The sequence below is a fragment of the Coregonus lavaretus genome (genome assembly GCF_964263955.1).
Source record: "Coregonus lavaretus genome assembly, chromosome: 5".
Taxonomy (NCBI): Eukaryota; Metazoa; Chordata; class Actinopteri; order Salmoniformes; family Salmonidae; genus Coregonus; species Coregonus lavaretus.
The window spans coordinates 40,812,907-40,832,784 of NC_139992.1; the positions used below are offsets into that span (position 1 = coordinate 40,812,907).

The following is a 19,878-nucleotide window of genomic DNA, read 5'->3' on the forward strand; positions in this document are numbered from 1 at the left end:
TGGCTTTCTTTACATTACAATTAATCTAGTCAGCCAGACACTTCCCATGAGCAATTAGCCTGGGGATGTGGTTACCTTGCCATTATTTCACCTGAAACTATAGCAGACACCTTTGAACTGATGATGTCAAGTCACAGCCTTGACCTAATGACTTAATACATCCGTTTTCCATATCATTTTGTTATGTAAATCACTGTGAAAGACGTGTTAATAATGTAAGTTGTTCTTGGCTAATACAATTCTCTGTCTTCACTCACAGAGCAGTGCCAATCCATCAATGTTTTATCTGTTTTTCCTTTAGAACCTTATCAGGGACATTTATATACAATGGCATGCGTTATCAAAATATCGATTATAAACGGCGCTGAGGAGTACATGAATAAAACCATCAATAACCATGCATCCTTGATCACCGTGATCTTTACCCCTATACCAGATCCCTGGACACTTCATAGGGTTTTACAGTAAAGAGGCGAGATCTTCTCCATGATGTTGCTTGCTTCCATTCCATCTAGGCTACACCAGTACCAAGGAAAAACGATCTCACATGACAGCCACGGACCTACCTTATGTTTTATGGTTTTATGGCAATACGCAGCCTGAATACGCATGAGTGCACATGCACATCACTGTTCATTTGGTAACGTGGCTTTATTTTTATATTCATTATGGAGCTTAATGTAATCCCGAAGAGGGATCATCAGAATAATGCGCAACTAAACTCCGGATTTGCTGACTGCCCGCAATAAGTAAATAAAAAAAAATATGGATATACGCGTGGTTTAACCCAATTAGCAACTTCGTCCATCACATTTGGCATAACGTCGGATTGGGAGAATTACCTCGTGCAATTTTACAATCATCAAGATTGATGTTAAAACCTTGATGGATGATTAAAAAGACAAATGGAACCGTTCATCAGACCATTATTCTATGTGTACTAAATAACGATTAAAAATAGATTGTAACTGCTAATGCTGAAGAAGTGAAACAGGAAATGTAGCTAGGTCTACTGTGCATTTGTGGGATACGGGTGTCGCCGACGTCCTCTCAGTGCGTAAGCAGTCAGTAATTTGTATTTGGCACTTCGCTAATGTACTTTGCACACAAAGTATTGCAGCAGAAAAAAACTCGAACGGTATTGTTAAACGTCCACTTCTAATTTAATTCATTAGAGCTCGTTAATGTGCATCAAAAGAAACTGGAACTGGACGGTTAACTGCAGTAATTGTATTTTTTCCTCATTCAAAGATTTTACATGCAGTTTTTTTACACACCATAACCCGCCATGTTGAAAGTTGTTTGACATATTGGCAATGTCCGGTATTTTCCGATGCCTTTGCGCACCTATGTGTGGAAAAAGCATGACACACCTAGACGTTTAAACTGTAAATATGAATATTTAAAACGAAGTCAGGGGTGTGAACTTATGAGCATTTCACTATTTTATCGTTTTCAGTGGAAAGCAGACCGTTAGATGGAAATTCATTTATCAGGCTTATTGAAAAGTGTTTTTCCTACGCACCGCAAGCATTAAAATAAATGTTTATGTAACCAATTTATTTTTGCATCAAGGTTTACATTATGCCTTTCAATAAAGAAAAACAATCATACCAACTAAATTGAAAGTGCCACGAAGCGACCTTCTCACCGCATGTGAAAGCTATAATTACGCACGTAAAAACACTTTGAACAACTTGGCTTCTGAATGCGCCAGTATTTCTGTTTCTAGAGAAACAGCCTAGAGTCGGAGTGGTTAAAGGTTTACGCTAGGAAAAACCTCTCACGGTGGATATTTCGTCGAGAAAACGACGGCTCTGGATTAGTAACCTACATAAATATTTAAAGAAGCGTCAACCTGTCACCTGTCTTACCTTAATGATGTTTTTTTCGCGTCTAATTTGCGAGCCTTTTCGTTCGGTGGAAGCCAGCGAGCGACGTCTTTCAACTGCACAGCACAGAGCTCGTTCCAATATGGCATCCCACATCTGCGCATGTCCAAAAATCTTCAGATTATTTTCAAACCAACTCCTTCAATGACCTTTAGTGCAGTTGCGAAATTTGTTCAGCCAATTATAAATAGAATGTCGAAGTAGGCTACCCACCCCCATATTTCAACCCCTCGGTCTTTCATAGCTGAAATACACAATACATAGATAGCCTATTGGTACCAGTGTGTTTACACAATGATAAAGCCACCATTTTTACACTTCTGAACCAATTCATGATAGATGTAATGATATTTCCGAATACGTTTTTCATTGTCAAGACTAATTGTTTTCATAATGGGAATATTTCCATTTTAGTCATTTAGCAGACGCTCTTATTCAGAGCGATTTACAGTTAGTGAGTGCATACATTTTTCATACTGGCCCCCCGTGGGAAACGAACCCACAACTCTGGCGTTGCAAGAGCCATGCTCTACCAACTGAGCTACACGGGGCCCAATACTATATAGGCTACATTCTGTTAAGGTTGTTTTTACATGTGAAATATAAGTATCCAATACACAAATCCCAACAGAAGCCAATAGGCATACTGTATAGCCAAATATAAAAACCTGTTTAAGCCTGGAGCCAAAAATGCTTGTCTTACAACTATTTGATATTCAAATAAATGAACAAACGTATAGGCCTATGCATGTGCTACCCCCTTCTTTGAGAATTACATTGGCACTGTTTTTGACGGTTACAATTGTGTCTTGAAATACATAACCTTTTCTTTCGGTTAATTGTGTTTTTCTTAAGAATTATGCTATTCAACATATAAAGAAACGTAACTAAATGTTCAGTGTGCACGAGAGACACGAAAGCCTTGCACAGAAGTCGTATTCTTTTTGATGGTATTAATTTGAAAGGTAAGTTAAAATGGTATCGTTTTTTAACAGCTCAATTTGTGTTGTTTTTGTAATGTTAGTGCGTACTGTCAAAACTGTTTCCACTTGACTGAAAACTGAAAACGTTTATACACTTTATTAAAATACTTAGAGTAGCCTACATGAGATAACACCATTGACATACATTGATAAAGGTGAGTATGCTCATGATCATTCTGTCAGTCAACCAAGCCGTTGTCTTCATACCGTCCAGAAGCAAATTGGGGTATAAGGGCTTCATATGGTCCCAGTTCGGCCCATGTCTCCAAAGTCCCAAATTGAAGGCGACTCAGCAAAGCATGAACGTTTGAAGTTTCCATAAATTGAATTGTATTATCAACCATAATATGATCAGGGTATCTTCATGACAATGTAACAAAAGTATCGCATTCAATGGATATTGCATTAGAAGGAGGCGTATTGTCCTGTCACATTTCTGGACTGCCTCATGTACTGAAGTGACTGTCATCATTTTATTGCTCTCACTAAATGACACATATTTAACATACCTACTCTATTTGTCCATTTCATCAAATAATTTTTATAGCGTTCACGCATTACTGTAACATTAAAAGGTATTTCGTACCAAAGTCAATACTATCCTCTAGTGGTAGAGCGTGTGAAGGCCCACTTACCAACTGACTGGGAATAGATAGACATGATGAGGGTATAAAATATAACACATTTTGAACTGTCTTGAACTGGGTATCATATCTTATGAGGATATTCTTTTGGCTAAAAACATTTACATAAAACATATTTTTTGACATTTTACAGACGCTCTTATCCAGAGAGACTTACAGGAGCAATTAGGGTTATGTGCCTTGCTCAAGGGTACATCGACAGATTTTTCACCTAGTCGGCTCGGGGATTAGAACCAACCTTATGCTGGCACAACGCACAACGCTCTTAACCACTAAGCTACCTGCCGCCCATATGTATGATTGTTTGAAAACTATAGTTATAACAGTGTGATAACAGTGTATTGTGTAGGTTTTAGGACTGTAAAATGTCAGGCTATAATGTTTGTAATAGACTATGAGTAAAATAAAATAAATGAATTGCGGAACAATAATGCAAAATCTAAACTGCGCAATATAGCCCTACTTGTTGGATAATGATTTTGGGAAACCCTACAACCTCCTTCGGATGTCTTCATCCCATAACAGTGCTAGCATGAATCAGCATCATCTTCCACTTGCAACTCTCAAACAAAAAAGCGGGCAGTCACTCAGATAGGCCTACCGAATCGCCTGAGTTGCCTAGCGAGCACCGGCATCATCCGCACCCCTCTGGTTAAGCGAATGCTTCTCCGCGGCTTCGCGCCTCCCGGTCCATCCCGGTGTAGGGAAATGTGCGTGTGCACATGGTGGTGAGGTGCTGGTAACAGATGGTTGGTTAGAAGCGCGCGGTTTAATCTGCCAGAGAAGAGGCTTTAACAAGCGCGCGTGGGAACGGATTACCCCCCACGTGCGACGCATGCATTGCACGGGCAACTGCCCTTTGTCTGTGTGCCAGTCAGAAGAAAAATGATGGTTTGTCTCTATAACTCAATAACTCCCAAATTCATCTTGCCTGCCTTGACAATGACCATGGAGTAGGCCTATCATAAACCATTGGATTGAATGAAATACCATAGGTCTATTGCAAACCCATAGGCTATGGCTATTGATTGAATAAGTCATTAATCAGTCATTAATTAGATGCCAATTCCCTCCTCATTCCATAACTGGACAATAGTGGCTTCGTGACTAGGCCCTAAAGCGCACAGCCCCTTAATCTCCAACTAAAGGCCATTCAAAGTCAGTTTAGTTTATTAACACTAGAAAGGCCTTGAGGGATCCTACTTTGAGCCAATGAGCAGTTATTTTGACAGCAAAAGAACAGTCTAATAAATACATGTAATACACTATTGCAAAAATAATGATTTGGTTGTGTTTATGAAGGCTTGGGTGACATTAGAATATGTTACCCAATAAAACAAAATCAAAGAGCATTTTCATGAGTTTATGTTAGTGTAGGCTATCTCTGGTGCACATGGAACAGTTATTCTTGGAAAATGTGATATTTTCTACTAGAGCTCATTTCTTCAATTTTGAGAGTTATTTGTCAAGGGTAAGTGTTTTGGAAACATCAGAATCTGCTCTTTCTGTTACTATACAGAAGTCAAAAGGTCTTACCTGCATGTAACTCTGTAGGAGCCTCAGAGGATTTGAAAAAGTCCCTTTTTGGTGCTCTGTTTCCCTGCCTTTGTGTCAATTCCAACTAAACTGCACTGTCTCTTCATATTCAATTTGACAATTGACAATATTGTCACCCATCAGTCAATTTAATATTGTCTTTAGGCTAACTCTATTATTATATTTGTGAAATTATTTTCAATATAGTTTAGGTGTAGTTTAGATGGGCCACCATCAGCTGCACAGGCTGACTGCTGGGGTGAATGACTGACGGCGAATGAGGGGAAGAAATAAATACATGTCCTTTTGAAACTGCATATAACACAAATTCTGTTTCTGATATCGAAATTCTAAAAACATATGTATGTGATAAATATACTTATTTAGGAAAAGTCAAGGACGGAGGGCGACATTAGTTAAAAAATGGAAGATATATTTAAATGTAATTAATATGCAGTCAAAATGACTGCCTCAACGCTTAGTGTTAAATCCACTATTGTTGTCTCTCATCATGTGTAGGACACATCATGACTGCTGTATTACAGATAATTCATATAGCAAATGTCGTCCATTTAGATTAAATTATAGGCTAAACTCTATACATGTGATTAGAACATGGTAACTGATAAAGAGTATTTCAAATGGCCCTTGGGACATTTGATGGCCCCCTGCTGCGGAGACAGGGGCGCGTGACTGCACTAACAAAAGGAACAAAGACCGCCTGCGCTCGCAGAGGGATCCGGATCCAAGGAATTCAACAGCGGGAGGTGACGTCAGAATCCCGCATATTGCAGTGTTGTCGCTTTCAAAAACATTGGATATGGGGTAGAACATTTAACCCTGTTCCGAACTTTAGTTTTCCCGTTTTCGGTGACTTTTACTTTTCGCAAAATACTTTTGTATTAACTTCGCGAGAGAGACATTGAGCAGTGAAAGCATGCCAAATTCGTTGTTTTGTTTTTCTTGAGGATTTACGGAATTTCTCCTCACTAACAACAGGGGAAGTGCCCGCTGTCCTTTGTCTTCCACGGGTGTTTTTAAAGTATTCGACATGGACGTTTACGGAAACAATGGTGTTTTTCTGGTCAAAAGACTGTTTAATAATGCAGTTCTTGAGATTTCGAACATGTCAGACATTACGAAGGCGAACCCTCACGGATGCGATAACGGGGCTTTGACAAACAGATTCGGAGTCTTGATTCAAGGGTTGCTGGCGATAGTCGCCTTCAGCACATTGATGCGTGAGTATCTTTCAGAAGAGAACGTAACAATGTTTCAAGGGCTGAGCAGTATAATTGTATAGGCTAACTTATTATTTCGAAATAGCATATCATGTTTAAAATAAAATACTTAGAAATCACTTTTAAAGGGAAAATCAACGGTCTACTCAGCCAAGCACTGCACTGGTATCCACTGCAGAGCTACACTCTCCGTCTGTGAGCACGTGGCAGTTTGTTTGTTTATGCAATTTGACGTTTCTATCCGATAGGATGCGGTTGCACATTATAAGGCTGATAAGAAAGATATATAATTCTATTATAATTCAATGTTCAATAGCCTATTATAACAATGTTTCTCATATCCTTTTATGTGCTAGGTTTAAAATATTCAACCCCACACATATCCATATATCATCAGTGGCCCATCAAGACAAATGTAAACGATCTCGAATGTATCCTATAACTATTAGACTATTGTAAATGTATAAACTATCCATAAACTATAAACTACTTGTAAACCATCTATAAACCCGTTTAATTTGTATTATTCTTATTATTGAAATATGCCTCTTCAAGACAGGGGTGAACGTTTACAGTCTATGATGGAAAAAATAGTTTTGAGAGGGGGGGTCATAAAATCATACAGAATACATCCATTCCTTTTGAATATAAGAGAATAGGCTCTCAGTCTATATCTCTATCTACAGTGAGATGACATGTTGTAGTCATGTCCTTTACAACATAGTGATATATGACAGAAAGGGGTCAGACTCTAAAGGTGAGTGGAGGAACAATGAGCTTTGTACTCCTCACAGTTACTTATTAGTAAGAAGATCAATATTTAGCCAGCAGTGTGTATGTGCAGCGCACCCTGTGTGTGTGCATGTAAGTGCTGCATCACCCAGAGTACCCAAGTCTGTTAATGTACTGCTGAAAATCAAGGGTTTACTGGTATGCACTGCAGAGCTACGTTGTCCATCTCAAAGCCTCTCCTCTGCTTGCCAAGATATGTCCATTTTTGTTTAGAGCCCTCTTCCTCTTGGCTATTTTGGTGACTTCCTCCCATTGACAGACCACTGGCCTCACATTTTGCGTGCCACAGCTCTTGGATACAGTTGCTATCATTTTATGCCAGGCACCAATCCTGTCTTTGCATTCTAACCTTCAGATAGTTTTTTGGTGATAATGAGTCAAACTGCAGCCACAACATGATGTTGGTATGTGGACAGTCACACACTCAGACCTTGTGTTAGATAGGGAGAGAGGAACAGTGGGTTCCTGTTAGACACGTACAGCCCTGAGATACCAGTGACCTGATGGGGATGGCTGGACTGAGGGAGCATGTGTCTGACTGTGCCATTCTTTATCCATCTCTCCTGGAGCCACAGAGGACATGTACGCTCACAAATATATTATTTTTCACTCTTCTATGACTGTCTCTGTATCTCTCTCTATCTACAGTGAAGAGGTTCCGGGAGCCTGTAGGGATCAGAAGACCATGGAGGATCTGGTAAGAGATCAGTGTTTTTACTTCTATTTCTTATCAGTCTGTATCAAACCCCAGGGAAGACAGGAGACCATCGGTTGATCACATGGCTGAGGATCATAGATTCTATTCGATTTAGAGATGTTAATACAAAAAGTTAATGTTTGTTGTTTGATACTTTTATATCTGGCTATTGCAAGTCATAAAGCTAACCATGGTGATGACCATCTGACATTTCACCCCATCTCTACAGGTTTTACGACACATCCAAGCAGGCCATTGGCGCTCTCTTCATCCACTTCGCCAACATCTTCCTCTCCAACCTCACAGAAATTGACCCCTGTTCCCTGTGAGTTCATAGCTGTGATTGGACAGGCTGGCAGAAACCAGCTGCCAATCTAAAGCCTCAACCAATCGTTATGATAAATAAATAAATAAGATGTTCTATTGTCACATACAGCAGATAGGTGCAGTGACATTTGTTGTTTTACATGGTCAGCCATAGTAGTATGGTGCCCCTAGAGCAAATTAGGTGTTAAGTGCCTTGCTCAAGGACACATTGACAGTTTTTTCACCTTGTTGGTGTAACCAGTGTGAAATGGCTAGCTAGTTAGCGGTGCGCACTAGTAGTGTTTCAATCGGTGACGTCACTCGCTCTGAGACCTTGGAAGTAGTTGTTTCCCTTGCTCTGCAAGGGCCGCGGCTTTTGTGGAGCGACGGGTAACGGTGCTTAGAGGGTGACTGTTGTCGACATGTGCAGAGGGTCCCTGGTTCAAGCCCAGGTAGGGGCGAGGAGAGGGATGGAAGCAACACTGTTACATTGGCTTGGGTATTCAAACCACTGACCTTTCGGTTACTGATCCAACGCTCTAACCGCTAGGCTACCAGCTGCCCCATGTCAAATCACTGACTCACTTCCTGGTGGGTTTCCATAGGTATCTGATGAACTTCCTGCTCGACGCCACGCTAGGCATGCTGGTCATCTGGGTGGGGGTCATGGTTGTCTCCAGGATCGTGGAGTACAAGCAGTTCACACTGCTCACCTTTGGAGAATACGGTGAGTCTCCTAGACATCTGTTTAGTTAAGGTCGTGTCAAATGTTTGGAGGTTGGCCAAAGCATAGACCACTACTGTTCTGTGACTGTGTCATTGGAGAGGGTTGTGTCAAGTAATTTTCAGAATATTTCAGGAAGGTTTACACTTCTTCCTTTCACCACTGGAGGCCGCTGTAGACTCATGAGAATATTGCATGAAAAACAATATTGCCTCTATCTGTGCATGGTTCTGTTTCATGATGGTTTTTCCATAGATTATTATGATCCACCGGATTGTAAATGCAGCTGTGCCATGACCACTGGCCAAATGTTTTAGTGTGCTTAGTTTCCATCCGATCTGTGTCACTCTCTTTGTGTGGTGACCTTTTCCCCAAAAGCCTGCTACAAATACTGTTCCTCTGTCATAACTATTGGTCCAGAAAACTAAACAAAAAGTACAACATTTAGCTGTTTGTATAGAGTTAGTTGTAAACCCATTCTGTCCCTCTTAAAGAGCTGAACAACAACAACATGCAATCATGGCAGGCTTTCTTTTGCCTTCTTTAGCACTGTTTCTCTCTCTCTCTCTCTCTCTCTCTCTCTCTCTCTCTCTCTCTCTCTCTCTCTCTCTCTCTCTCTCTCTCTCTCTCTCTCTCTCTCTCTCTCTCTCTCTCTCTCTCTCTCTCTCTCTCTCTCTCTCTCTCTCTCTCTCTCTCGTCTGTCTCTGCTGTGTTTCCAGGTGTAGAGTGTTTGTTAATGACAGAGACATGTCCCTGTCTGTGTACACTGAAATGACAGAGAGATGCAAATAGTACACTTGGGACATGTTTAGACAAGCACACTGAGTTTGTGGGTGCTTGTGTGTGTGTATGAATGCCTCTATGCGGTCTATGTGTAGTTGTGGCAGTCCTCTCTATTGCTGATCTGAGTCAGTTGGTCTGTGTATGTGGTTGCAGTGTGGTCACTGTACGGTCATTAAATGGTCATTAAGTAATGGTGTGTTCTGTCTCACCAGGTGACCCTCCCCAGGCTGCAGCATGGCTCGGTCAGTGTGGGGTCTACCTTCTCATCATGGTCCTGGAGAAGAGTGTGGTTAGCTTGGTGCTGCTCATCCCTGGATGGACCAACGTGAGTAGGCCTACAGTACCCACAACCACCTGCTCCAGGGACATGGGCTAACCCTGAGAGAATTGAGAGAATCTACCCACTCGAGGGAGAGAGCGGAAGTGTCAATCATGTTCTTTCTTCTCTGTTCTGTGTATGAAATCTCTGGTGACAATTTAAAGTCAACAAAAAGTCAAGCCTGAAAGACAAAGGGAGGATAAAAGGTTATGGAGGGAACAAAGAGAAAGAGTTGTCCTTTGAACAGAATGGGAACATTGACCTTCAGCCAACTGAATATCATCCGGCCTCTGGGACTAGGGTCTTCAGACTATTTGTTTGGTTGGTTATTTGTTTGAGGCTGTGGATCTCCTGCTCAAACCTTCTTTGTGTTTTAGGGCCATTGTTGTTCTGTTCACTGCTCCTCTCTTGAAGAGTGGTGTTTTCTTTTCTTTCACTACACATATTTATTTGGGACACTGGGGCTTTATCTCAGGGGGGAGAGTGGGTGGCAGCCCAAACTGTCATTAACATAGCCCCAGTGTCCCAAATCAAATACTTAGAGCTTTTATTTCTCCCTCTCTCTCTCTCTGACATGGTGAATACCACATAATCATCACGTTAGCTCCAATCTCACGCATATTACACAGTAGAGAGCCAAAGAGATGCTCATTCTATTATTGTGCAAAATAATGACGATCGAAATGTCATTGAATGACAGTCGCTTGTGTAACGCGTCTGTTATTTTGCCCTGCACAAATTAAACGTGTGTGCGTATGTGTGCGTTATGACCCTGTCTTTCTCTGTGCGCTGCTGTTCCAGCTGCAGTCTGTGTTGCTGGACTACATCCCTAACCCTCAGGTGGAGCTTGTGTTGGTCATGCTCATCGTGCCCTTCATTGTCAATGTGAGTCTCACCTTCAGTCTCAACCAGCTTGCACTAACACTCTGCATAATCTTGTGTATGCAGTGCATTCGGAAAGGAATCAGACCCCTTGACTTATTCCACATTGTTACGTTACAGCCTTATTCTAAAATGGATTAAATTGTTTGTTTTTCCACTCATCAATCTAAACACAATACCCCATAATGACAAAGCAAAAACAGGTTTTTAGACATTTTTGTTAATAAAAAATAAAAATAAAGGAAATATCACATCCTATATACACTACCAGTCAAAGGTTTGGACATACCTACTCATTCAAGAGTTTTTCTTTATTTTTACAATTTTTTACATTGTAGAATAATCGTGAAGACATCAAAACTATGAAATAACACATATGGAATCATGTAGTAACCAAAAGTGTTAAAGAAATCAAAATATATTTGAGCTTTGAGATTCTTCAAATAGCCACCCTTTGCCTTGATGACAGCTTTGCACACTCTTGGCATTCTCTCAACCAGCTTTAAGAGGTAGTCACCTGGAATGCATTTCAATTAACAGGTGTGTCACACCCTGACCTTTAATGCCTGTTGTTTCTTGTTGGTTTGGTCAGGGTGTACATTCTATGTTTGTATATCTATGTTGACCGGGTGTGGTTCCCAATCAGAGGCAGCTGTCGATCGTTGTCTCTGATTGGGGATCATACTTAGGCAGCCATGTTGCCTACCTATGTTGTGGGATCTTGTTTCTGTGTGTTTGGCTTGTTTTATGTTGCCTTTAGAACATCACATTACGTTGCTTTTGTTCGGTGTTTATTCAATAAACGAACATGTACGCATAACATGCTGCACCTTGGTCCAATCCTGTACTCAACGAACGTGACAAGGTGTGCCTTCTTAAAAGTTAATTTGTGGAATTTCTTTCCTTCTTAATGCGTTTGACCCAATCAGTTGTGTTGTGACAAGGTATACAGAAGACAGCCCTATTTGGTAAAAGACCAAGTCCATATTATGGCAAGAACAGCTCAAATAAGCAAAGAGAAACAACAGTCCATCATTACTTTAAGACATGAAGGTCAGTCAATAAGGAACATTTCAAGAACGTTTCTTCAAGTGCAGTCGCAAAAACCATCAAGCGCTATGATGAAACTGGCTCTCATGAGGACCGCCACAGGAATGGAAGACCCAGAGTTACCTCTGCTGCAAAGGATAAGTTCATTAGAGTTACCAGCCTCAGAAATTGCAGCCCAAATAAATGCTTCACAGAGTTCAAGTAACATCTCAACATCAACTGTTCAGAGGAGACTGTGTGAATCAGGCCTTCATGGTCTAATTGCTGCAAAGAAACCACTACTAAAGGACACCAATAATAAGAAGAGACTTGCTTGGGCCAAGAAACACGAGCAATGGACATTAGACCGGTGGAAATGTGTCCTTTGGTCTGGAGTCCAAATTGGAGATTTTTGGTTCCAACCGCTGTGTCTTTGTGAGACGCGGTGTGGGTGAACGGATGATCTCCGCTTGTGTATTTCCCACCGTAAAGCATGGAGGAGGTGGTGTTATGGTGTGGGGGTGCTTTGCTGGTGACACTGTCTGTGATTTATTTAGAATTCAAAGCACACTTAACCAGCATTGCTACCACAGCATTCTGGTTTGGGTTTAGTGGAACTATCATTTGTTTTTCAACAGGACAATGACCCAACACACCTCCAGGCTGTGTAAGGGCTATTTTACCAAGAAGGAGAGTGATGCAGTGCTGCATCAACCCAATTGAGATGGTTTGGGATGAGTCGGACCGCAGAGTGAAGGAAAAGCAGCCAACAAGTGCTCAGCATATGTGGGAACTCCTTCAAGACTGTTGGAAAAGCATTCCAGGTGAAGCTGGTTGAGAGAATGCCAAGAGTGTGCAAAGCTGTCATCAAGGCAAAGGGTGGCTATTTGAAGAATCTGAAATATAAAATATATTTAGATATGTTTAACAATTTTTGGTTACTACATGATTCCATATGTATGGAACCACCTTCCGGAGACATTTGAAACCCCACCTCTTTAAGGAATACCTGGGATAGGATAAAGTAATCATTCTACCCCCCCAAAAAAAAAAAAAAAAAATGTCAAGTGGTTATCCCACTGGCTATAGGGTGAATGCACCAATTTGTAAGTCGCTCTGGATAAGAGCGTCTGCTAAATGACGTAAATGTAAATGTAAATATGTGTTATTTCATAGTTTTGATGTCTTCACTATTATTCTACAATGTACAAAATAGTCAAAATAAAGAAAAACCCTTGAATGAGTAGGTGTGCCCAAACTTTTGTGACTGGTACTGTAAGTATTCAGACCCTTTACTCAGTACTTTGTTGAAGCACCTTTGGCAGCGATTACAGCCTTGAGTATTCTTAGGTATGACGCTACAAGCATGGCACACCTGTATTTGGGGAGTTTCTCCCATTCATCTCTGCAAATCCTCTCAAGCTCTGTCAGGTTGGATGGGGAGCGTCGCAGCACAGCTATTTTCAGGTCTCTCGAGATGTTTGATTTGGTTCAAGTCCGGGCTGGCTGGGCCACTCAAGGACATTCAGAGACTTGTCCCGAAGCCACTCCTGTGTTGTCTTGGCTGAGTGTTTAGGGTTGTTGTCCTGTTGGAAGGTGAACCTTCGGCCCAGTCTGAGGTCCTGAGCGCTCTGGAGCAGGTATTCATCAAGGATCTCTCTGTACTTTGCTCCGTTCATATTTCCCACGATCCTGACTGGTCTCCCAGTCCCTGCCACTGAAAAACATCCCCACAGCATGATGCTGCCACCACCATGCTTCACCGTAGGGATGGTGCCAGGTTTCTTCCAGACGTGACGCTTGGCATTCAGGCCAAAGAGTTCAATCTTGGTGTCATCAGACCAGAAAATCTTGTTTCTCATGGTCTGAGAGTCCTTTAGGTGCCTTTTTGGCAAACTCCAAGTGGGCTGTCGTGCCTTTTCCTGAGGAATGGCTTCCGTCTGGCCACACTACCATAAAGGCCTGATTGGTGGAGTGCTGCAGAGATGGTTGTCCTTCTGGAAGGTTCTCCCATCTCCACAGAGGAACTCTAGAGCTCTGTCAGAGTGACCATCGGGTTCTTGGTCACCTCCCTGACCAAGGCCCTTCTCCCCGATTGCTCAGTTTGGCCGGGCGGCCAGCTCTAGGAAGGGTCTTGGTGGTTCCAAACTTCTTTCATTTAAGAATGATGGAGGCCATTGTGTTCTTGGGGACCTTCAATGCTGCAGACATTTTTTGGTACCCTTCCCCAGATCTATGCCTCGACACAATCCTGTCTCGGAGCTTTACGGACAATTCCTTCGACCTCATGGCTTTTGCTTTGACATGCACTGTCAACTGTGGGACCTTATATAGACAGGTGTGTTCCTTTCCACAGGTGGACTCCAGTTAAGTTGTAGAAACATCTAAAGGATGATCAATGGAAACAGGATGCACCTGAGCTCAATTTCGAGTCTCATAGCAAAGGGTATGAATACTTACGTAAATAAGGTATTTCTGTTTTTTATTTTTATCAAAGGTGCAAAAATGTCTAAAAACCAATTTTTCGTTTGTCATTATGGGGTATTGTGTCGATTGATGAGAAAAATAAAAACAATTTAATCAATTTTAGAATAAGGCTGTAACGTAACAAAATGTGAAAAAAGTCAAGGGCTCTGAATACTTTCCGAATGCACTGTATGTCACAGGAGGCTGCTGAGGGAAGGACGGCTCATAATAATGTCTGGAATGGAGTAATTGGAATGGTATCAAACCATTCCATTTACTTTATTTAATGGAAACCATGTGTTTTATGAGTCTGATACAATTCCATTTCAGCCATTACTATGAGTCATCCTCCCTAATTAAGGTACCACCTGTGGTATATGTAGTATCCCAGATAGTGCATAAAGCTTGTATTTTTGGATAGAAAACATGCATAAAGTTTACAGAATGCAGTATGTAGGCTTACTAGGCTAGAGTGATAGTACGTACATGGCCATTCTGCATCCACCACTGCACCTGTTGTACTGACTGAGTTTGTTCTCTGTGTGACCCTCTGTAGTCCATCATGTTCTGGGTGGTGGACAGTCTGATGATGAGGAAGTACAAGACGTTGAAGAGCCGGACGAGTCCTGCGACGACTCGGCCAAGGTCGACTCCACGGCGCCGTGGGTTACCGGCGACGAGTCACGGGTGAGAGTCTATCAGTTAACTAGGGCTGTCCCCGACTAAAGAAAATCTTGTTCGACCAAAAGTCCTCAGTTCTTTTGACCAATCAAATTTTAAAACGACCATCCTCCTCCCGCTCCTACTGGCTTTCGCAGATTCTGCCGTTAGTCTCCTGAAGTTGCCGGTAATAGGCTACACAAGGAGTCGGCAAACTTTGTCATGTGGAATGCCAATTTATCTTAACATTTTTACCGATCTGCGTGCCAGTTATGGTTTTTCATATGCACATTTTCGTGGCGCAGTTTCATTTATAAAATGTCTTCCTATCTCAAAATCATTGTCATGTATTTAATCAAATTCTATTCAAATCTAAATGAAAATGATACAAACCTAAAAAGTAACTTCTATTGCCATTGCCAACTATGTAAAAAAAGGCCTATAAAACCAACAAATAAAAACATTGCTGCCTGCAGGTAGAAAATATCCTGATAAAAATAAATATCCTATAAATCACATTGACTACGCATGGCCTGTCTGCAACGAACTTGAAACGTATCAACTATTAACTTGGGTCTTGCCTGAAGCTCCTTCCAACATTGTATAAAATATTCTGGGTCCTCAGAGTTTCCCGTGCCAGTGAGCTCGGGACAGACCCAGCTGTAGGCTATTTGCGTAAGGGATAAGAATAAATCAGGTTGGCCTATTTTATGATGTTTCCACTGGATCAGAGCATGACATTTTTCTCTTTCACGCAGAGTGGTTATCGAAAGGGAGAGAGCTGGAAATATTTTTCAAATACATTGAGGAACTATTGTAATTCTCAATGGATGTAAAAACAGACTTCGTTTGCTTGCTGTTTGAGGTGAAGAAAACATTACTCTGAGAAGCTCTACAGCGCATTAGTGATGGTGCATTAAGCCAATCAGAAATACTATCAGATCCCCAAACCATCAGGACCAACTCCATATTAATGCCCATGATTTTGGAATGAGATGTTTGACTAGCAGATGTCCACATACTTTTGGTCATGTAGTGTATATTTGCTACTGCTCGACAAAAAAATATTGGTCGACCAACAGCCTATCGACCAAACAATCGACCAGTCGAATAAATGGGGTCAGCCCTACAGTTAACCATAAGAGGGGACTGCAGATCTCTGAGTGCTACTGCTCTGTGGGATCATGAAGGGATGGCGTTTGATGATACAATGATACACTAACATTAAAGCCCATGGGTATAAAAGAGACTTTCCCACCAAACATCACCATAACATTCCACATCCCCATGGGACACTGGCTAAAGACATGCGTGTTTGTGTCTGTTGAGAAAGAAAATAAAGGGAGTGTGTGTGAGAGAGAGAGAGAGAGTTATGTTATGATACAGATGTTTGTCACATTGATTCAGCCTGTCTGCACCTGTTTTATGGGGGCTTCCCCCATATACACACACACACACACACACACACACACACACACACACTGCTCTCTGGGTCGGTCTAAAGGTCAACTGGCCCACATAGTTACTGTCAAGGAAAGACTGAGTCAGGGGGAAACCTCCCTCTTTCTCCTCCTCTACCCCTTTCTCTCCATTTTTGTTGGTCTCTCTGTTTTCTCCCATCAATTTGTGGTGTTGTTTCTCTGTGGGTCAGTTACCCGAGTTGGATCGTGCCATGTGAAATTGAGTCAATGTCTTACTTGTCCCTGTTGTTCTGGAAAATATTAGTCTGGGTATCACAGCAATGTTATTGACAAGAGTGATGGATGTATGGAGCAAGGTCGGCCTGACAGTTGTGTTGTGTGTCATGTTGTAGAGTTGCTCCTAATCTGTTGAGTTGTAGTCTACCGTAAGTGTGTGATCACCTTGTTTCATTGGATCCATTGTGAGAATGGTATTTGGTGGGAGAACAATTAGTATGTGGTGAATAGTGTTGTCGTTATGATATTGGTCAACTGTCTCCAATGGGTGTATAGTGTTGGTCTATTTGAGTGGCTGTGAAATCATGTACTGTATATTGAGGTAGTGAGACTGTCGACAGAAGCCTTCTGTGTTGGGGAATCAGAGAGAATTGACCTCCTACACAGCAGTCAATGTGTTACTGTAAACCCTCCTCTCTCTCGATCTGTCCTCTCTCTCTGTCCTCTCTCTCTCTTTCTCACACTCTCTCTGGAGTCACAATGATTATGACAGGCTGGCAGTGTTGCTCTCTCTCTCCCTCTCTCCCTCCTCGTCCCTGGTACTCTGCCAAGCAGCAACAAATCATCCCTTCATCCCGGGAATAAAAGTAACATTTGGGATTAATTTCCATTCAGTGATGTTATGGAAAGCAGAGCGGAGTGGAGGAAGGGGAGAAAGAGGGAGAGAACTATGTCAATGGGAGAGAGGAGGGCATTGATTAGGAAGAACTGTTGGCGTTTGGTTGGTCAGTAGTCTGTGTGTGCAATGAGTTTCATTTCAGTTCCCGACATGGTCTGTAGGATAGTGTTGGGGAATGATTTCATCCATACGTTTAATTTGGTGGTCAGCTGTGGCCATATGGTGTTCAAAGTATGCTGTTTACTTGTATCATAACAAAATGTTTGGTTGTTTATTTTAGAGCTGTTGTTAGTTATGGCCTTTATGGTGTATCCTGTCAAACGGACTAGTTAACGCCCTAACATCTCAGACCTGTTTCCCTATGGGATGAAACACACAGACATACCATCGATAGTCTGGCTTCTTAGTCTGAGTGTAACTGAATGTAGATGATTTATTTGGGATTGGCCTCATGTTGGTTAGAGAGGAAGGCTGGGCAAGCCCCCTTTCTACCTCTGCTTCTTCCATTACAATAATCTCATCCAAGATGTCTGCATTGCGCACACACACTCACACACGTGCATGCACACACTACCAGAATCTCGTCCAAGATGTCTCTGTGGGTTTATTATGCCATAAAGGCCTTTCCATAAACCGTATGAAGTTCTGGAATTCTGCTCTGTTGGGATTATATGTGATGGAGCAGTGGTCTGGATGATATTCCAGACTGGGAATAAAGTGGGATTTTATAACCTTGGAGTGGGAATCACAGGAAATAACAGAACACCAGGCCTGGACACATCAGCTCATCTTGGCAGACAGCTGCTCACATGTCTGTTTGACGGTGTTTACATGTTTGTGTCTGTTCCGTGACGTGTTTCTCTCTCAAATCCAGGTCCTGTTGACGACCGAGACAGACACGGAGGAGGAGCAAGAGGAGGATAGGTCAACAATGGTCCGAGGACGGTCCCACTCTAGCCTCCCAGGAGTGGGCATTAATACCTAGCTGGGTGGAGGTGTAGCTCTGGGACCCTCCTCTACAAGACCCTGACACACATGCAGACACGCACACACACAAGGATGTGTGGATGTACGCCCCTTCCAGATCACACAGATTTGCAGTTGACAATTGACAGTTGTCATTTGACATGGAGAGTCTGTCACTGGTTTTTAATTTCTACACATCCCAATTATGTCTTTTAATGATGTCTTGACTGTTATGATGATGTTGAATGATATATGAACAGTGCTTTATTATGAAAAAAGTCCTCCACCCTTGCAGTCCCTGTTTACCGAAACAACAAGCTTGGGGGTGGCTATAAAGTGTCTCTTGATGGAGATAATTAGAGAGCACAGTGGGAGCATGAGGGAACAAGACAGCGATGATGAAAGGAGAGAGAGAGAGAGTAAATCTGTCTCACGGGGGGGATTTTGTGATCTCCAAAGAGCTCTTTATGACATATCAACTTCCAAAGAGTAGCGGTTTTCCTTCATCCTCATACAGATAACTGCTTAGTTTAAACCTCGACATACAGCATATAATGGTCTGTAATTAAATACTTTAAGTCTGTTTTGGACCTGTAGTATCAGTAGAATCCACTACTAGTGTCCTTGTCTCCATTCCAATCCTATTGATTTCACCTATCACGTCCAGTCAGATCAGTTGTCAGACTATTGTAACTCAACTGGAGGAATTGGACCATAAAGTTGGAGATGTTTCATCTCTGAGTTGGACTGTAATAGTCTGGTCTGGAACAGTTCTTCACAATGTCTCCAGAGGATGTTTAACAAGGTGGAAAATGGTCCAAATCATTTCATATTCCTCATGGATGTCCATTTGGGATTGATTTGGATTTATCCAAATATTTGCAATGTTTCTACTATGAACTAAAGAGCATTGTGATATGGAGAGTGATTTTGAATGTTCTAATGTATTTCTTTATACATTTTCTTTATTTTGTCTATTTTACATATTTTACTGTATTCATATATTACTTGTGGTTAAACCTGTGGTAATGACACGTAATGGGAGATTTCCAAGTGGTATCACAGAAATGATCACGGTCAATAGAGATTACTTGAGATACCAAAAGTGTTCAGTTTACCATTGTATGTTCATTCTTATAGATCACATTTCTCAATCATTGAGCTGTGAACGCTAACATGAAAATACAGTACTGATATTTTTGTATTAATTTAATTATGTCCCTGGAACCATTTAATGTCTTAGTGATGTGAAAGATTCTGATTGTGAGACTGTCATTTCACGTGACCTCAGACGTATAGAATAGCTACTGTGAGGACCTGTGCCACTACACGTTTGCATTTATTCTATCTATTCACTGTAAAAAATAACTCACATTTCATGCTCTGTCTATAATATATTTTTTAAGTAGCGTTACTCCAATCCATCATGTATGTGTTTGTGGAATTGTGACTGAAATCTTTGGAATGTTTAATGGATATCCACTTGAATGTGCCATGTTGCTATAATATATTCATGATTCATTTATGATACAAGAAAAATGTCTTCGTCCTTTGTCTTAACTGTTGTCACTATTGTTTGTATTATCATAATTGAAATTAAAGTACAATTGTATAATAAAAAGAAACACAAATTCCTTTGGTG

The 19,878-nt window shown here is 41.4% G+C and overlaps 1 protein-coding gene and 1 pseudogene across 2 annotated transcripts in view; one reads left to right on the forward strand and one right to left on the reverse strand.

Annotated features, from left to right (window-relative positions):
* The window catches only part of LOC311129905 (scm-like with four MBT domains protein 2), a 37,861-nt gene extending 35,900 nt beyond the window's left edge, over positions 1-1,961 (reverse strand). Inside the window, exon 1 of the mRNA XM_084162444.1 lies at positions 1,875-1,961. The gene's annotated coding sequence lies outside the window, so the exon portion shown is untranslated. The remainder of the gene's footprint in view (positions 1-1,874) is intronic.
* Positions 1,962-5,814: 3,853 nt separating this feature from the next.
* Positions 5,815-19,757, forward strand: LOC311129606 (store-operated calcium entry regulator STIMATE-like; annotated as a pseudogene). Its single transcript, XR_014615318.1, has 8 exons — positions 5,815-6,296; positions 7,737-7,785; positions 8,015-8,110; positions 8,697-8,818; positions 9,811-9,923; positions 10,719-10,802; positions 14,851-14,981; positions 18,145-19,757. The product of XR_014615318.1 is annotated as a store-operated calcium entry regulator STIMATE-like (transcript).
* The last annotated feature ends 121 nt before the right edge of the window (positions 19,758-19,878 follow it).